Source organism: Pteropus medius, unplaced genomic scaffold (genome assembly GCF_902729225.1).
Source record: "Pteropus medius unplaced genomic scaffold, Ma_sr-lr_union100, whole genome shotgun sequence".
Lineage (NCBI taxonomy): Eukaryota > Metazoa > Chordata > Mammalia > Chiroptera > Pteropodidae > Pteropus > Pteropus medius.
This window is the reverse complement of record NW_024354502.1, coordinates 19,908,318-19,925,187: the sequence shown is the minus strand read 5'-3', so window position 1 is coordinate 19,925,187 and position 16,870 is coordinate 19,908,318. Positions and strand designations below refer to the sequence as shown.

The 16,870-nt window shown below is 39.0% G+C and overlaps 1 pseudogene; it reads left to right on the top strand.

Moving 5' to 3' along the window:
* Positions 1–2,607: 2,607 nt before the first annotated feature.
* Positions 2,608–2,725, top strand: LOC120595900 (uncharacterized; annotated as a pseudogene).
* The last annotated feature ends 14,145 nt before the right edge of the window (positions 2,726–16,870 follow it).

Sequence of the window (16,870 nt, the reverse complement as noted above, 5' to 3'; positions counted from 1 at the left end):
GATTTCAATTCATTTGGATACATATCATGGAATGTGACTGCTGGACTGTATAATAAGAGCGCGTTTAGTTTTGTAAGAAACTGCCAAACTGTCTTCCAAAGTGACTGGACCATTTTGCATTCCCACCAGCAATAAATGAGAGTTCCTGTTGCTCCACATCCTTGCCAGCATTTAGTGTTGTCAGTGTTTTAGATTTTAGCTGTGTAATGGTATCAGGTGTTTTAACTTGCACTCCCTAAGGAAATACGATATTGAGCATATTTGCCATATATATATCATCTCTGGTGAGGTGTCTATTAAACAATCTTTTGGCTATTTGTAAATCGTTTTCTTATTGTTGAGTTTTAAGAACTGAGGGTCATTTTTTTTCACTATTTTAAAAACACAAAGCCTTCTTCTCTGTTCTATACTTCTCTTCTTTTTGTCAACTAGATACTATAACTAAACTACCACTGCTTTTCCAATGCTGCTGAACTTGACATTCACATCTGGGCTAACACTTTTATTCACCAGCAATGGGAAAAGGACAACTGGAAGAAATAATGGAACCATCTCAATAAAGCCTTGAATAGCCTCCGCCATGACCCAGCCACTGGAACAAAGAAGTCAAAAACTGCAGCGTACCAGGTAGAATCCATACCACAGTGTGTCTGCTTAGCATGATGTTCCATTATTTCAATATGTTTTAAACATGAGACTTCTGAAAGATATCAGTTCTCTAGAGTTTTATTCCAAACAATAATGAGGAACTATGTCAAAAAAGAAACCACATGATATCACTTATATGTGGGCTATAAACCTAAAAGCAACAAACAAACAGAGACTCATGGACATAGACAATAGACTAGTGGTTACCAGAGAGTAATGGGGGAGGGATGACGGGGAAAATTGATGGGGTAAAAGGGGTCAAATACATGGTGACAGAAAGAAATCTAACTATGGGCACTAACTATGAACACACAATGTAAATATATATATATATATATATATATATATATATATATATATATATATGCCTTAGTGTTAAATTGTACACCTGAAACTTACTGGATTTCATTAACCAATGTCACCATAATAAACAAACAAACAAATAAATAAACAAACAAACAAATAAATAAAAAATAAATGTCTTTTACTAAGAGAAAAAAATGTCAACAAAAATGTAAGTAAAGTAGGTCTTCAAATGGACAGAAGAATGAATATTTCTAAGCTGCTACTTGCCAGAGAATTATACCCATCAGAATATTTCTATTTAGAAAGAAACTGAATTTAATGTTCTTTGAGTTTTAATCAGCAGCAAGGCAAACAGGAAGAATTACCCAGAAGTGCTTTATGAAGTTATATAAAGAACTTATTTTTTAAGCTTTTCATGGTTGGCAGCTTAAGATAATTTTTTTTTTTATTTTCAAGGAAAAGTTTTCTTAGTTCTTCTGATTTGTTGATAACTTGTACCGCAGATCTCAGTAATTACAGCAGACAAACTCTGGTGAAGCAGTTGAGAAGATTACAGCCTAAGAACATCAGAAAAGAAAAAGAAAAACACTCCCACTGAGTTATGCCCTTTTTTATCTAATGCATTTGGGCCTAAAAAATTACAGATTACAGAACTCTATTCACAGGCTCCCTCCTGACTGCCTCAATAGCAGGCCCACCTGCCACGGCAGCCTTTTGATATCAACTTTGAAGGCTTTACCTTGCTCTCACACAGCGCTTCACTCAAAGTGTTCTCACTTGCATTACTTTGGAAGGTAAGGAGAACTTGAAGTGGTTAGATCCACACACAATCCAGGAATTTTATTTTACTTAAAGGCTTCTATCTCTGCTACCATCTGCTAACTGGACAAAACGGACAAAGTAGAATCGCACCAAATGTATTACCACACTTGGAACTGAAAAGGTGTTTGCAAATTCTTCCTATAAAGCACTAGAGAGTGAATATTTTAGGCTTTGAAGGCCATACAGTCTGTATCGCAACTACTCAGCTCTGCAGCTGTAGCATGAAAGCAGCCACAGACAAGACATAAGGGAATCGGACTGGCTGTGTTCCAATCAAACTTTATTTACGGGCACTGAAATTTGAATTTCATAAAATTTTCACATGAAATGTTACACTTTTTTTGATTTTAAAACTATTTAAAAATGTAAAAGCTCGAAGGCCATACAAAAACAAGCACTAGGGAGATTTAGCCCACAGTACATCATTCACCTTAGACGAAATCTCAAAATGTTAGACAGGCAAAATATAAACAGGAGCCAGATCCTTCTGTTTGAATGATCCGTGGAATCTTATAGGGGGGCAAGCTTCCAACTCACCAATATAAAGAACAATATGCCTAGGAAATTTTTGGTTTGTATGTTTTAAAAGTCACCACATGTGTTATTTCATATGTGCTATGAAATGCAAACTCAATGAAAAAAATCTTGATTTCTTTAAAATCTAATGTAATATAGCCTCTCAAAAACTGGGGAATTTTAAAATATTAAATATTTAAATACTAACATTAAATATAAATTTAGTATTTTAAATATTTAAATACTAAATAGTTAAATTGGGATATTTAAAAATATTCTCTCTATTCTTAACTGGCTATTAAAACTGGCATTGTAGTCTACGGCATGCTACCCTGAACAAGCCCAATCCCGTCTGATCTTTGAAGCTAAGCAGGGTCAGGCCTGGTTAGAACTTGGATGGGAGACCACCTAGGAAGACCAAGTGCTGGAGGCGTAAAAAATAAAAAAAATAAGGGATTGTAACTGACAATCCTTGCAATCTGTGAGGTCAACCAAGGGTTGCCTCGCCTAAAAAAAAAAAGTGGCATGTTAATAGTACCTGAAGTCTTAGCTAGAGGAATTAGGCAAGAAAAAAAAAAGGTATCCAAACTGGGAATTAAGACATAAAACTCTCACTCTTTGCAGATGACATGATTCTACATGTAGAAAAATCCTAAAGATTACACACACACACACACACACACACATACACACAGTAAAACTAATAAACAAATTCAGTAAAGTTGCAGGATAAAAAACTAATATAAAAAATCTGTTGCATTCCTATATACTAACAATGAAATATCAGAAAGAGAAGTGAAGAAAAAATCCCATTTACAATTGCAATGAAAAGAATAAAATACCTAGGAATTAACTTAACGAAAGATGTGAAGGACCTGTACACTGAAAACATCAGGACACTGTTGAAAAAAATTGAAGATTTTTTTTTAAAATGGAAAGATATTCTATGTTCATGGATTGAAAGAATTAACATTGTTAAAATGGTCATTTTACCTAAAGCAATATACAGATATAAGGCAATCCCAATGAATATTTCAATGGCATTTTTTACAGAAATAGAACAGAAAAATCCTCAAATTCATATGGAACCACAAAAGAACCTGAATAGCCAAAGTACACCTGAGAAAAAAAGAACAAAGCAGGAAGTATCACACTCCCTAACTTCAAACTATATTATAAAGCTACAGTAATCAAAACAGTATGCTACTGGCAGAAAAACAAACACACAGACCAATAGAACAGAATTGAGAACCCATAGATAAATCCACACATATGTGAGCAATTAATTTTCAACAAAGGAGCCAAAAATATGCAATGAAGAAAGGATAGTCTCTTCAATAAATAGTGAAGGGAAAATTGGAAAGCCACATGCAAAAGAATGAAACTAGACTGTTATCTCATAGTATACACCAAAAAAATTAACTGAAAATGGATTAAATACTTGAATATAAGACCTGAAACAATAAGATACATAGAAGAAAACATAGGCACTAAATTTGTGGATCTTGATCTCAGAAGGGTCTTTGTGAACTTAACCCCAAAGGCAAGGGAAATAAAATAAATGAATGGGACTACATCAAACTAAAAAGTTTCTGCACAGCAAAAGAAACCATCAACAAAACAAAAGGCAACCAACCAAATAGAAAAAGATATTTGCAAACGATACCTCTGGTAAGGAGCTAATATTCAAAATATATAAAGAATTCACATTACTCAACAATAACAACAACAAAATCCAATTTAAAAAATGGGCAAAGGACCTGAATGGACAGTTTTCCAAGGAAGACATACAGCTAACAGATATATGAAAAAACACTCAATATCACTAGCTATAAAGGAAATGCAAATCAAAACCACAATAAGATACCACCTCATATCTGTTAGATGGCTATTATCAACAAGGCAAAAAATAAGTGTAAGAGAGGATGTGGAGAAAAGGGAACCCTTGTACAGTGCTGGTGGGTATGTGAATTGGTACAAGCATTAAGGAAAACAGTATGGAGGGTTCTCAAAAATTAAGAATAAAGCTACCATATGGTCCAGCGATCCCTCTTCTGAGTATCTACCCAGAAAATCTGAAAACACTTATTCATAGTTATGTGTACTCTTATGTTCATAGCAATATTATTTACAATAGCCAAGATGTGAAAAGAACCCAATGTCCTTTGACAGATGATTTGACAAAAAAAGATGTGGTACCTATGTATGATGGAATACTATTTAGCTATAAGATGAAATATTGCCATTTGTGACAACATAAATGGATCTTGAGAGTATTATGCTAAGTGAAAAAAGTCAAATGAAAAAAGACAAGAACTATTTGATTTCACTCATATGTGGGATATAAAACAGAAAGCAACAAATGAACAAACAAAAACTCATAGGTACAAATACACAATGGTGGTTACCAGAGAGGGAGGGGGTTGGGGAGGTTGAAGAGGGTAAAGGGGGTCAAGTACAAGGTGACAGAAGGCAATTAAACTTCAGGTGGTGAGCACAAAGTAGAGCATACAGATGTCGTACCATAAAGTTATACACCTAAAATTCATATAATGTTATTAACTAATGTTATCCCAATAAATTTAACTTAAAAAGTTGCATGTTAAAAGTTAAATATGAAGAGGTGCTAATAAAGAAGATAACACTACTTAACCACTTACTATTTGACTCACACATAATTCAGTTAATTCTCACAGCAACTCTAAAGTCTGAGCACTGGTATCCCCATTCTACAGGTGAGGAAACTAAGGCACAAAATTAATAAATAGTGGAGCCAGGATCCAAAACTAGGCAGTCTATCAACAAAGCTGGCATTGTTAAACACCTGGCAATACAGACATAAGTCAGACTGATTAGCTGTCATATACGTATAAATATCCAACTGGTTCTGTTTCTCTGGAGAATCTTGACTAATATACATCCTCTTAGATCCATTGGATTGAGGAAAGAGCTTAAAAGTCACCAAGTGTTGATGAGATGTGTACAAAGGGAGCTCTCCCATGCTGCTGGTGAGAGAATAAACTGTACAATGACTGCGGAGTGGAATCAATCAATATCTAGTAAAGATAAAGGTGTGTTCATCCTGTGACCCAGCCCCAGAAGAAAAACTGTGTAGCACTACATAGCCAGACACCAAAGGACTCATTGCTGAGTTGACAAAAATAATTACCAAGTTTATTAAGAAGGGTTGTACTTAGTGTGATAGTTTCAAAACTATCTCAAATCATTCAAGAAAGAGAAACCTAAGTCCTATTCATTCATGATAAGCTAAAAAAATCCAATGGAATTGTGTCTAACATTTTTGGAGCTCCCGCCCCCCCGCACCCCCACCAAACAGTAGTAGCAGTGCTCACACTTTCAAGCCACCCACAAATGGCCTTTTGTTTCCGCACTCCAGAATGAAAGCCTATATGAATGACATAAAGAGAAGAAAGGCCCTAGAGCAATGTCTGCATATAAGTGCTTGGTAAACATTAGCTATTATTAAGAATATAAAAGTAGACATTTCATTGATTTTATTTTAAGCGACTTGCTAAATAAAATGTCTGCCATCTTCCTGGTACTTCTCCACCCTTTATGGTGGTACCAAATGAGCCCTTTTGATAGAATCATTCCTTTCTATTGAATAGTCAATTTACTCAGCTAAAGTTGGATTGATTCCTTTCCTATCAAGTTAACCAACAGTGGGAAATGGTCGATTAGTAAGTTGGTGTGTGGAGTACAGCATCTTACTCTTCAACACATAACATACCATTGTGTAAAATTTCAGACAATGGGCTTTAAAAATGTATCCGAACAATTGATGGAACAACAGAAAACTAAAATCTAATTTCTCCTTAAGCTTTCTTGATGCTTTCTTTTAATTTCTATTGGAACTTTGTAAATCAAATTATTATTGAGCCTCATTTTTCCCACCCCTGCTGTTGTAGACCAAAACCTAGCCCTTCAAACTCAGTGCAGCAAGCACACAGTAGGCACAGAACAAACATTCAGCAGTGAGCTTCATTAGATCCTTAGTTACCTTTTGGAGACAGGTTTGTATGAAGAACACACATTTTTGGAAGGCAGTTTGATATTCTTCCAGGAGGTCAGGCTGCCAGATACATTTTTAAAGCCCCAACATGTTGTATGTCTTTAAACTAAGCAATTCCACTTCTCAGGAATCATCCAAAAGGAAAAATGACATCATTAGATATGTAGAGAGCTTCCAGTCAAGATGGCAAAGTAGGTAAGTGCTGCACTCGCCTCCTCATCAAAATTACAACTAAATTATAGAACAGCCATCACTGAAAACCACATGAAGTCTAACTGAACAGAAGTCCTATAACTAAGGATATACAGAATAAGCCATGTTGAGACTGGTAGGAGGGGCAGAGACACAAAATAGGCTGGTCCCACATCCATGTATGGCAGTTAAAAATAAGGAGAAATATCTCAGCTGTGGAGGTCCCTCCTGAAGAGCCAGGGATTCCCCAGGCTCCTCCAGCCCCAGACTAGGCTCCCCAGCCCAAGATTTTAGTGCCAGGAAGAGAAGTATTCATAACTTCTGTCTGTGAAAACCAGTGGAGATTGTGGCTGAGTGAGACGAAGGGTGGCTGGAGCCCCAGGCATTCCTCTTAAAAGGCCTGCAGTGGACTTACTCACTGACAGACTCACTCATGCTGAGCTCTGGTGCTTGAGTAGCAGCCCAAAAGGCACTCCAGAGAAACAAAGGGAGGAACTATATTGTCTGTCTGGCTTCAGGGAGAGAGCTGGTGGGGCAGCCTTCTCCCAGACAGAAGTTCTGGCAGAAGCCATTGTTCCTTTGTTGAGATCTCCCCCCACCCACTGCACAGAGACAAGCAGGCACCATATCTGAGTCTCCATCAGCCTGGCTAACACCATTCACTCTGCCCTGGTGATTTCCTGAGACCCTGCCCAATCAAACTTGCAGGCCCACCCAAGCCGCTTCCAGTGGCTTGTCCATGTAAACAATCTGTCTTGATTCATGCTGTGGACTTTCTTAAAGTCTCTCATTGGTTCACAAACTCCAAACAAGTAACATCTGGCCTCGGCATGACCCGTATCTTATGGTAAGCAGCGCCAAGCCAGGCACCAGCAGCAGCTAGCCTCGGTCCACAGTTTAGCCTCTCCTAGGCACCTCCGTGCCCAGCAAAAGTGACAACCACCTGCATATAACTTTGTAGTTCATATCAAGTGGCCCCAGGCAGGGTACAGGCAGTAGCTGAAATTGGCCTGCAAGAGAACCCCTCTCAAGAGGCCCCAGAACCAACACACACAGCAGCCAACTTCAGACAACACCAGAGCACACCCAACTACCTCCATGAATGACACATCTAAAGGACACATTTGGCAGGCACCAGCACCCTGCTTAAGTGAATTCTGCTCCACAGGTTCAGCCCCTGTACAACTCCACTACAGTCGTGACCAATCCTCCCAACCTATTAGCCTGAGGGTCAATCCCTCCCACTGACATGCCAATAGCAATCAAAGCTCAACTACAACAGGAGGACACACACAACCCACACCATGGACACATCTACAGCACTCAGCTCAGGTGACCAGGGAGATGGTGGCACAGGGCTCCACAGGACATCTACTACAAAAGGCCACTCTACTAATACCAGGAGACACAGCAGCCCTACCTAAGTCATACAAGCAAACACAGGGAGGCAGCCAAAATGAGGAGACAAAAGAAACACATCCCAAGTGAAAGAACAGAACAAAGCTCCAGACAGAGAACTAAACAGAATGGAGACAAGCAATCTACCAGATGCAGAGTTCAAAATACTAGTTATAAGGATAATCACTGATCTCAGTGAGAACTTCAACAAAGAAATATAAAACATAAAAACGGAGATAGAAAACAACAAAAAAAACTAGTCAGAAATGAAGAATGCAATAATTGAAATGAAGAATGCATTCAAAGGAACCAACAGTAAAATAAATGAAGTAGAAGATCTAATCAGCAATTTAGAAGAGAAGGTAGCAGGAAACACCCACTGGAATAGCAACAAGAAAAAAGAACCCAAAAAAACTGAGGATAGTTTAAGGGGCCTCTGGGACAACACCAAATGTCCCAACATTCACATCATAAGGGTACCAGAGGAAAAAAAGGTAGAGGGCAGGAACTGTAAACCTATTTCAAGAAATAAACACTGAAAACGTCCCTAACCTGGTGAAGGAAACAGAAACACAAGCCCAGTAAACAGAGTCACAAACAAGATGAACCCAAAGAGGCCCATACCAGGATACATCATAATTAAAATGCCAAAAGTTAAAGACAAAGAGAGAATCTTGAAAGCAACAAGAGAAAAGCACTTAGTTATAACTACCAGGCAGCTTTCATAAGACTGTCAGTTTATTTCTCAACAGAAACTTTGCAGGCCAAGAAAGATAAGCACGAAATATTCAAAGTGATGAAAAGCAAAGACCTACAACCAAGATTACTCTACCCAACAAAACTATTTAGAGTTGAAGGATAGATAAAGAGCTTCCCAGACAAAAAAAAGCTAAAGGAGTTATTCACCACCAGACTAGCATTGCAAGAAATATTAGAACTTCTTTAAGAAGAAGAAAAACAAATATGAAGAATAAAATGTCAATAACTACATCTCTATCAACAATTACTTTAAATGTAAATGGATTAAATGCTCCAATCAAAAGACATAATGTGGCTAAGTAGATAAGAAAACAAAACCCTTAAATATGTTGCCTATAAGAGACTCACTCAAATCGAAAGACACAAACAGACTGAAAGTAAAGGAATGGGAAAAGATATTTCATGAAAATAGTAACAAACAAACAGAAAGGCTGGAGTAGCAATACTTATACCAGATAAAACAGACTTTAAAACAAAGGCTATAACAAAAGACAAAGAAAGACCCAGTAATCTCACTTCTGGGTATTTACCCAAACAAACCCGAAACACTACTTTGAAGAGAAATGACTATCTATATATTCATTGCAGCATTATTTACAATAGCCAAAATATGAAGCAATCTAGGTGTCCAACAATGGATTAGTGGATAAAAAAGGGTGGTATATATACAATGGAATATTACTCAGCTGTAAAAAGGAGTGAAATCTTGCCTTCTGCAACAACATGAATGGACCTAGAGGGTATTGTGCTGAGTGGAGTAAGTCAGACAAAGACAAATGCCATATGATTTCACTTACATGTAGAATCTAAAGAACAAACATAACAGAAACTAATTCATAGATACAGAGAACATTTTGGTAGTTGCCAGATGGGAGGAAAGTTGGGAAGATGGGTGAAAAAGGTGATAAGATTAAGATGTACAAAATGCTAGTTATAAAAATGGTCATGGAGATGTAAAATACAGCATAAGGAATATAGTATTATATAATAATATTATATAATAACTGTATGGTATCAGATGAGTACTAGACTTATTGGGGTGATCACTTCGTAAGTTATTCAAATGTCTAATCACTATGTTGTACATTGGAAGCTAATATATTGTGTGTCGACTGTAATCGAGAATAAAAAATTAGTTTAAAAATATGTGGAAACTCTTCCCATAAGCAGCCTGAGGTGACCTCGCTACTCACTTGACCCAGAAAACTCCACAAAATGATACAAATCAAGAGGTTCAAATCTGTGAGTTCACTTTAAGAACCCTTGTGAAACTTCCCAGGTCATCAAGGGTGTGCATACCAAGTATCTGAAGGATGTCACTTTACAGAAGCAATGTGTGCCATTCTGTCATTACCATGGTGGCGTTGGTAGGTGTGACCTGGCCAAACAGTGGAGTTGGACACAGAGTCAGTGACCCAAAAAGAGTGCTGAATTTTTTTAATGCCAGCTTTGAGATCTGTGAAGTGGGGATAAATATATCCTCTCAAGGAGAATTTTTTACCAATCTAAAGAGAGAAAATTCATTATAGAGCTGATAGACTTACATTTCACCATCAATAAGTGCAGTAAGGGTATTTTTGAAAGAAGGGATGGATGAGTGAGTGAACAACTGAATAAACAATCCCAGAGCCTCTATATGTGAGAATGTTGGAACTGTTCCAAGGGCTAGAGTCCTCCATCTCAACAGATACCTGGTCTGAGGGAAATCACAAGAGTAATGGCTCCTTTACTCTCCCTCCCTATCACACCAAAGACCTGTTACCTTGTCCACTCTAGCTAGTGGGGCTTAAAGACTCCAGAGAAAGAAACCTAATATTGCACACCTACTGCATGCCAGGCATTCAGTGGTACTGGGTAAACCTCAGTCAAAGAGATTGATGTGAGCCTCATGGAAGAACACTCTGTTTCCTAAACATTAGGTGAAGATAGGACTCACATCATTGACCTCGTGCTTAGAAACAATAGCAAGGACTATGGAGCCAACATTTCAAGTGCTTGTTTTATTTTCGAGACACAAACTCTTAATTTATTTAAAAGAAAATAGGGTGTGACATTAATCTTTCACTAAGAGCCCTAACAACTGCCCTTTCAAAGACTCCCTGCTGTCCTGAGAATCAAGTGAAAACTCTTGACATGACCTACAAAGCCCTCTGTTATCTTCTCTGCTTACTCCTCTGGCTTCATTTGTGGCACCACACAGTACAGACACACCAGAAAGCCATTGATTCCTCTCTTCCTCCTTGCTCCCTTTTGCTGCTGGGCCTTTGCACATGCTTTTCCTTCTGCCTGAATAGCCTCCCTCCTACTTGGCTTGCTCCCACATTCAGGCCCCAACTGGTCCTGGTTCTTAAGCTCCTCAGGCTAGTTATCAATACGCGTGTTGTTGGGGATGATTCCGTGTCGGGCAGTGCACCAGGTTCTTTTATGCATGACCTCACTGACTCCTTGCAGCAAGCTTATGAAGTGGCATATGGCTATAATAGGGTTGACAGAGGTGAAACTCACAGAGTTATAGTTACTCACAGGCAGAAGATACAAGTCACCATGGTAAGTCACATACCGCTTAACTGCATGAAGATGGTTTGTGGGGCAGGGTCTCAGCAGCATGCCATGTGACCGCCAAGGACCCGGGAAGCCACCTTCCTGCCCTTGATACCACTGGACAGGAGTAAGAATCCCATCTGGTCCCTCCAGTTTTTCTACTTGAGCCCTTCCGAAAAGAGGTCTTTACACATTTGTAACAATTCTCACTATTCCTTGTTGATTTGATTACAGCCAGATACAAATTCTAAATCAAATATCAGAGTATAAGTATACCCTATCTTGAAAATATTCATCAGTGAGCTTGTGTCTGACCACTCACATTTCAGAGCAACCTCACTAAGTCAAATCGAAAACCAATCCCATGTGTCCTTGAAATCTGACCATCTAGGTAACCAGCATTCAGGAGGGCCCCCAGTCACCCCCATCTCCTTGTAGTCACACCTTTGTATTATTTTCTCCCACAGGGTTGTTTACCATTTGTCTCTCCAACCCTAGTCAAGACTTCAGCCACAGCTAGCAGCTTAGCTGCAACCTGATGAGAGACTCTAAATCAGAACCACCCAGCTAAGCCACTCCAGGATTCCTAACCCTTAGAAACTGTGTGAGATAGAAAACGTTCATTGCATTAAGTTTCTAACTTTGGAGGTAATTTGTTACACAGCAATAAATAACACATATACCATCCCAAATAGAGCAAGTCTTCATATTTCACTATATATTATTATTGGGCCTATTTTATAGATAATGACACTGAAGTACAAAGAGGCTATGTGACTTTCCCAAGAGCAACCCAACTAAGAAGGGGTAAAATTACGATTTGAACATAGTTTTGCCTGAGTCCAGAGCCACTGCTCTTTAACCACCACAGTATATACTGCTCCCACTTCCTCCTTACCATCTCTACGTCTGGGATAAAAGCTCTGCCTATGTGCCAGATCCTGTCATGGAAAGTACTTGGCACATCACATTTTAATTTTCTGCTTAAGAGTCATTCTTCTTCCCACTGGACTATAAATTGCTGGAGGGCAAGAACCTGTCTATATTCATTCATCCATTTGACAAATGTTTATCAAGAGCCTCTACTGTACTGGGCACGGGGAACACAGTGACCAACATAAATAGGTGAGACTCCATCCTTGGACAGCTTACAGTCTAGTAGAAGAGACAGGCATCTATCAAATGAATATAAAATTGCAACTGCAGCACACTACACAGGGGCTGTGGGAGGCATTTGACTTAGGAAGAGCAGAGAAGACTTGCTGAGAGGTGGTCACTTAGAATGAGGCTGAAGTGGTTGCTGCAGCAGTTGTCCAGGGGGCGGGAAGGAGCAAGACCCTCCAGCCGCAGAAACCTCTCATTCCAACTTCTCAAGAGGGAGAGAGAAAGCAGTGTTTGGCCAACTGAAAGGATGGGGGGAGCATAAAAGCCCAGGGTGAGAAGCCTGGAGGGAGAAGAGGCTAGAAGAAGTTGACAGGGTCAACTACCTGTCGTGCCCCTGAAGACCATGTTCCAGAGCCTAACTTTCCCCTAAAAGCAGAGGGGGTAGTGACAAAGGATACAGCTGCAAGGGTGACAAGATCGTGCTTGTGATTTAAAGCAGTCACTCCTGCTGAAATGCAGAGGACAGCTTGGAAGAAGGCTAGAGGGAAAATGGGCAGATCTTTAGGAGCCAGCTGCGAAGTCACAAAAGTTTGTCACATCAGACCCACAATGCCTTGCATAGGGTCTGCATAGAGCCGGCCCTCAATTAGTATCAACTGAAATAAAATACTTGTTGAAATTAGTGAATGGCAACCTGCTACAAGTTTGACAAGAGAAAGGACAGCGCATAAGAGATCTGAGACCTTCGCTGTCTCAGGGGGTCACAAGAATTTCCCCAGCCTTGAAAGGAAAAGAACAACATGGTTTAAAACATAATGTTAAATATCAATATTATTTTTTAAAAAAACTGCTGATGGGTGGAAAAGCCTCACTAGGCTTATATGGTATAACACGTCAGCCCTGGTATATCAATTCCTTCTTCCAAAACGTATTATGTGTAAGTGATCCTTCCTTATTACACTTAAAATATGAAACAAATAAATATTATCTGAGACATGAGGCATAGCCTGGGAAATATTTAAGCCATCTAGGGTATAGTGTCTGCCATTGAGTCAAGACTACTCCAAAGACTTAACTTTTTTAATGAAACAAAACACGAAACAGTGTGGTGCTGCTAGTTAACTCTACAGTTTATAGAACTTTGTGACACTTTACTAATTTTATCTAAACCACAGCAAAATGAAAAAAGAAGAGCAAATTTCAGAAGATTCAATTTTATGTTTTTCCCCTTAAAATTTAAAATTTCACAATCAGATATATATAAAAATGTCATTTATTTATTTGTTATTTATACATTCCTACTACATTTAAATGATCTTCAATGAGTCTTGACCCCTACAGGGTCCCTTGTCTGCTGAGCAATGTGAAGGACATGAGTTTACAAGTGTGAAAGAGGTTGGATCAAGCAAAGTCACTTTGCATAGAAATAAGGAAAGATTGAGAAATGGAAAGATCTGGAGGGGAAGGAAGGGTGGTGGAAGGGATGGGAAGAGATCCAGTCACTGATGAGCTAAAATCAGAGACGTATGTGAAATATCTATTGGGGATTTCTTGGGGGTGGAAAAAACCTATGGAGTATGTGATATAACTTCCCACCCCATCACCCAACTCCATCACGAAATCTTCGATAAAATCTAAACAGATTCTGGGCAGGGAATGCAAAGAAGTGCTAAGTCTAGCTTCATGGGCGGCGTGAGGCCAGGTGGGGTCTGCCCTGGGATAGCAGCAGTATGGGCTATTCTTCGCTGAAAGAAGCAACGAATGAGCTGATTGATAGCTAGTGACCCAGCATGTGCTGCTTCCTCTCTCCCTCCACAGACCAGCCAGTCCAGAGTGCGTGCATCCTCCAGCCAGCCCTCTTCTCTCTGCCTTTGGGGTGGACACATCTCATTCTAGCACTGCCTGTGGCTATTTCAGAGGAAAACCACTTAACTTTGAGATTAAGGCCTGATAAAAGCTAGATTGAAGAATGTGGCTTTAGACATGAAGCTAAGTAGGTGTGTGTGTGTGTATGTGTGTGTGTGTAACATAAATACATATATATAATTTTTTCATCTGTCTGGCTTTTGTACTTCTTTCTTAATTAGTTCTAAACTCAAGCAGGAAAGATGAATATTATTTATAGACTCTCTCAACTTCTGACCTCAACATCTGTGAGTATCCTAAAAAAGATTTGCGAGGATATACAATTAGATATTTCATAGAAGTTATCTCTGTGTAAGTGACTATATTTTATAGTTTTCCTGCTAGAAACATGTATTTCTAAAATCTTCAAACTCTAGCCACTATAAAAACTATTTCATTTTACATTCTCATGTTTATCGATAAGCGAGGATTGAATTCAAGTGAGTATGGTCCCCGTGTCCACGCTCTCTTAAAGTGTCACCATAAGTTTCTCCCTCCTCTGCTCTTCTAGTCTCCCCTGTTTGGGTTAAAACTACTTCTTCTGACTCCACATGCTCTACATTTATTCCTCAGATCGGTCTAACGTTCAATGCCTGTCTTTTCTCTTATCCCTTCCTAACAGTGAGGTATTTAGGGAAAAATATTTTTAATAATGATTACATTCATGGTAGTTTTACATAAAGCATGAAGTACCTGAACACCATGCTTTTCACATCTATCGGCTTTAATACAATAAAACATTCGGTGGAGAATGGATCAGAGAGGGTGTGTAGTTTATGGCCAATTTCAAGTCCGTTATTGTTCAGGATAAGTAGTCAATCAAATATTGGCTGAAGACCATTTGAAAATGCATTCTAGAACATATTAAGGATTATGATTTCCCAGCTAAGGGATTTAAATGTTAGGAACGTTAAAACAGCCAGCAAGGCCTCCTTTTATGATACGCCATCTTTAACTGAGAAGGAGCTAAAGGGATGAGAACTCAGGTCAAACGGTATTGTTAGAAAGGAAAGTAAACAAGGTTTACAGTTATTTCACTCACTGTAAAGGGGCGCCGTGTTCATCCCGGAGGTACTCTTTGGTTACTGTGAATATAAAGGGTTTTACTATAGCAATGCAATGCTAGATTTTATTGAAGAGCAAGTTTATTATACCAAGACTCCTGTGATTCACAGCGGCTTACCCAATAAATCTCTGGCTCAGTGAATGAGACAGATAAATAAAGTAAGAATAACTAGAAAAAGAAGAAATGGAATTCTTTACCTACGTAGCCCTATCCCTGTGGCCAACATCCATTTTGTCCCTGATAAAGTGAGGAATTACATTTTTAAAATAGTCAGTCAACTGAATCAACTCAGCCACTACAATTTTTAAAACTTGGGCCTCTGCTGAGAGCATCTCTGTTCCATTTTGCCATATACACATCTCCACTTCTCAGCAGCACTGTCTCCTTCACTCCCGGCCATAGTGCAGCTACACTGGGCTTTCTTATTCTTTGTAAAACAGTTTCCATACTCTCAGGCATCCATGCTGTCCTTATGGTAGGCAGAAAATCAGCCCCTGAAGATGCCCTAATCCTCAGAACTTATGACTATGTTCCTCGCATGGCAAAGAGACTTTGCAGATGTAATAAAGTTAACAACCTTGAGATTATTCCAGATTTTTCAAGTAGTTCCAATCTAATCATGAGTCCAGACAACCAGACAGGTGGCGGCACGAGAAGGACGTCATTCACCATTGTTGGCTTTGAAGAGGGAGGAAGGAAGCCACAAGCCAAGGAACACAGGCAGCCTTTGGCTGGAAAAGGAATGGAACCACATCGTCCCCTAGAGCCCCCAGAGAGAAACGCACTTTGCTATCACCCTGATTTTAGCCCAGTGAGACCCACGTCAGATTTCTGATCTACAGAATAGTAAGTAAATTTGTATTGTATAAGTTACAAATTTTTGGAAATTTGTTACAGTATATAGGGTCCCGTATGTAGTTCTACCTAGAACATTCTTCCTTACCTTGACTCCCTGGTAAATGTTTTGCTCCTTTAGATCTCTGTTCACATTTCACCTTCTCCATGAAGACTTTAAAGGGCCACCCTCCCATCAGGTTCTGTGGGTCAGTACATCCTCTTTGCTCCTCAACCTCTTTATATTTATGTCAGTTGCGCATATTGCGATTATGGTTATAAACAACTTCATCATCTCCCACACTACCTAAGCAGAGACCATTTCTTTCCATCTAAGCACAGAGTCTAAAAAATAACAGGTACTCCATGGTATAAGAAAGACAAGAAGGAAGGAAGGAAGGAAGGAAGGAAGGAAGGAAGGAAGGAAGGAAGGAAGGAAGGAAGGAAGGAAGGAAGGAAGGAAGGAAGGAGAAGGAAAGGAAAGAAAAGTTGGGAGGGAGGGAGGAAGGGAGAGGGAGGAAGGAGAGGAGGAGTAGGGGAGGGGAAGAGATTTAAAAACTAAAGTCATAGGCTTGAATTCAGAAAGAAGTCTAGGCAAGCATGAAAGAAATCAGGCTATAAAAATGTAAAACTATTAGTAAAATATCAAAATATTATCCGAGCACCCATTTTTCTAAGTTTGCATTATGCCATGAATCACTGCTTTGCTAATATTACACTTAGGAGAGAAAATAAATGAGTATTTA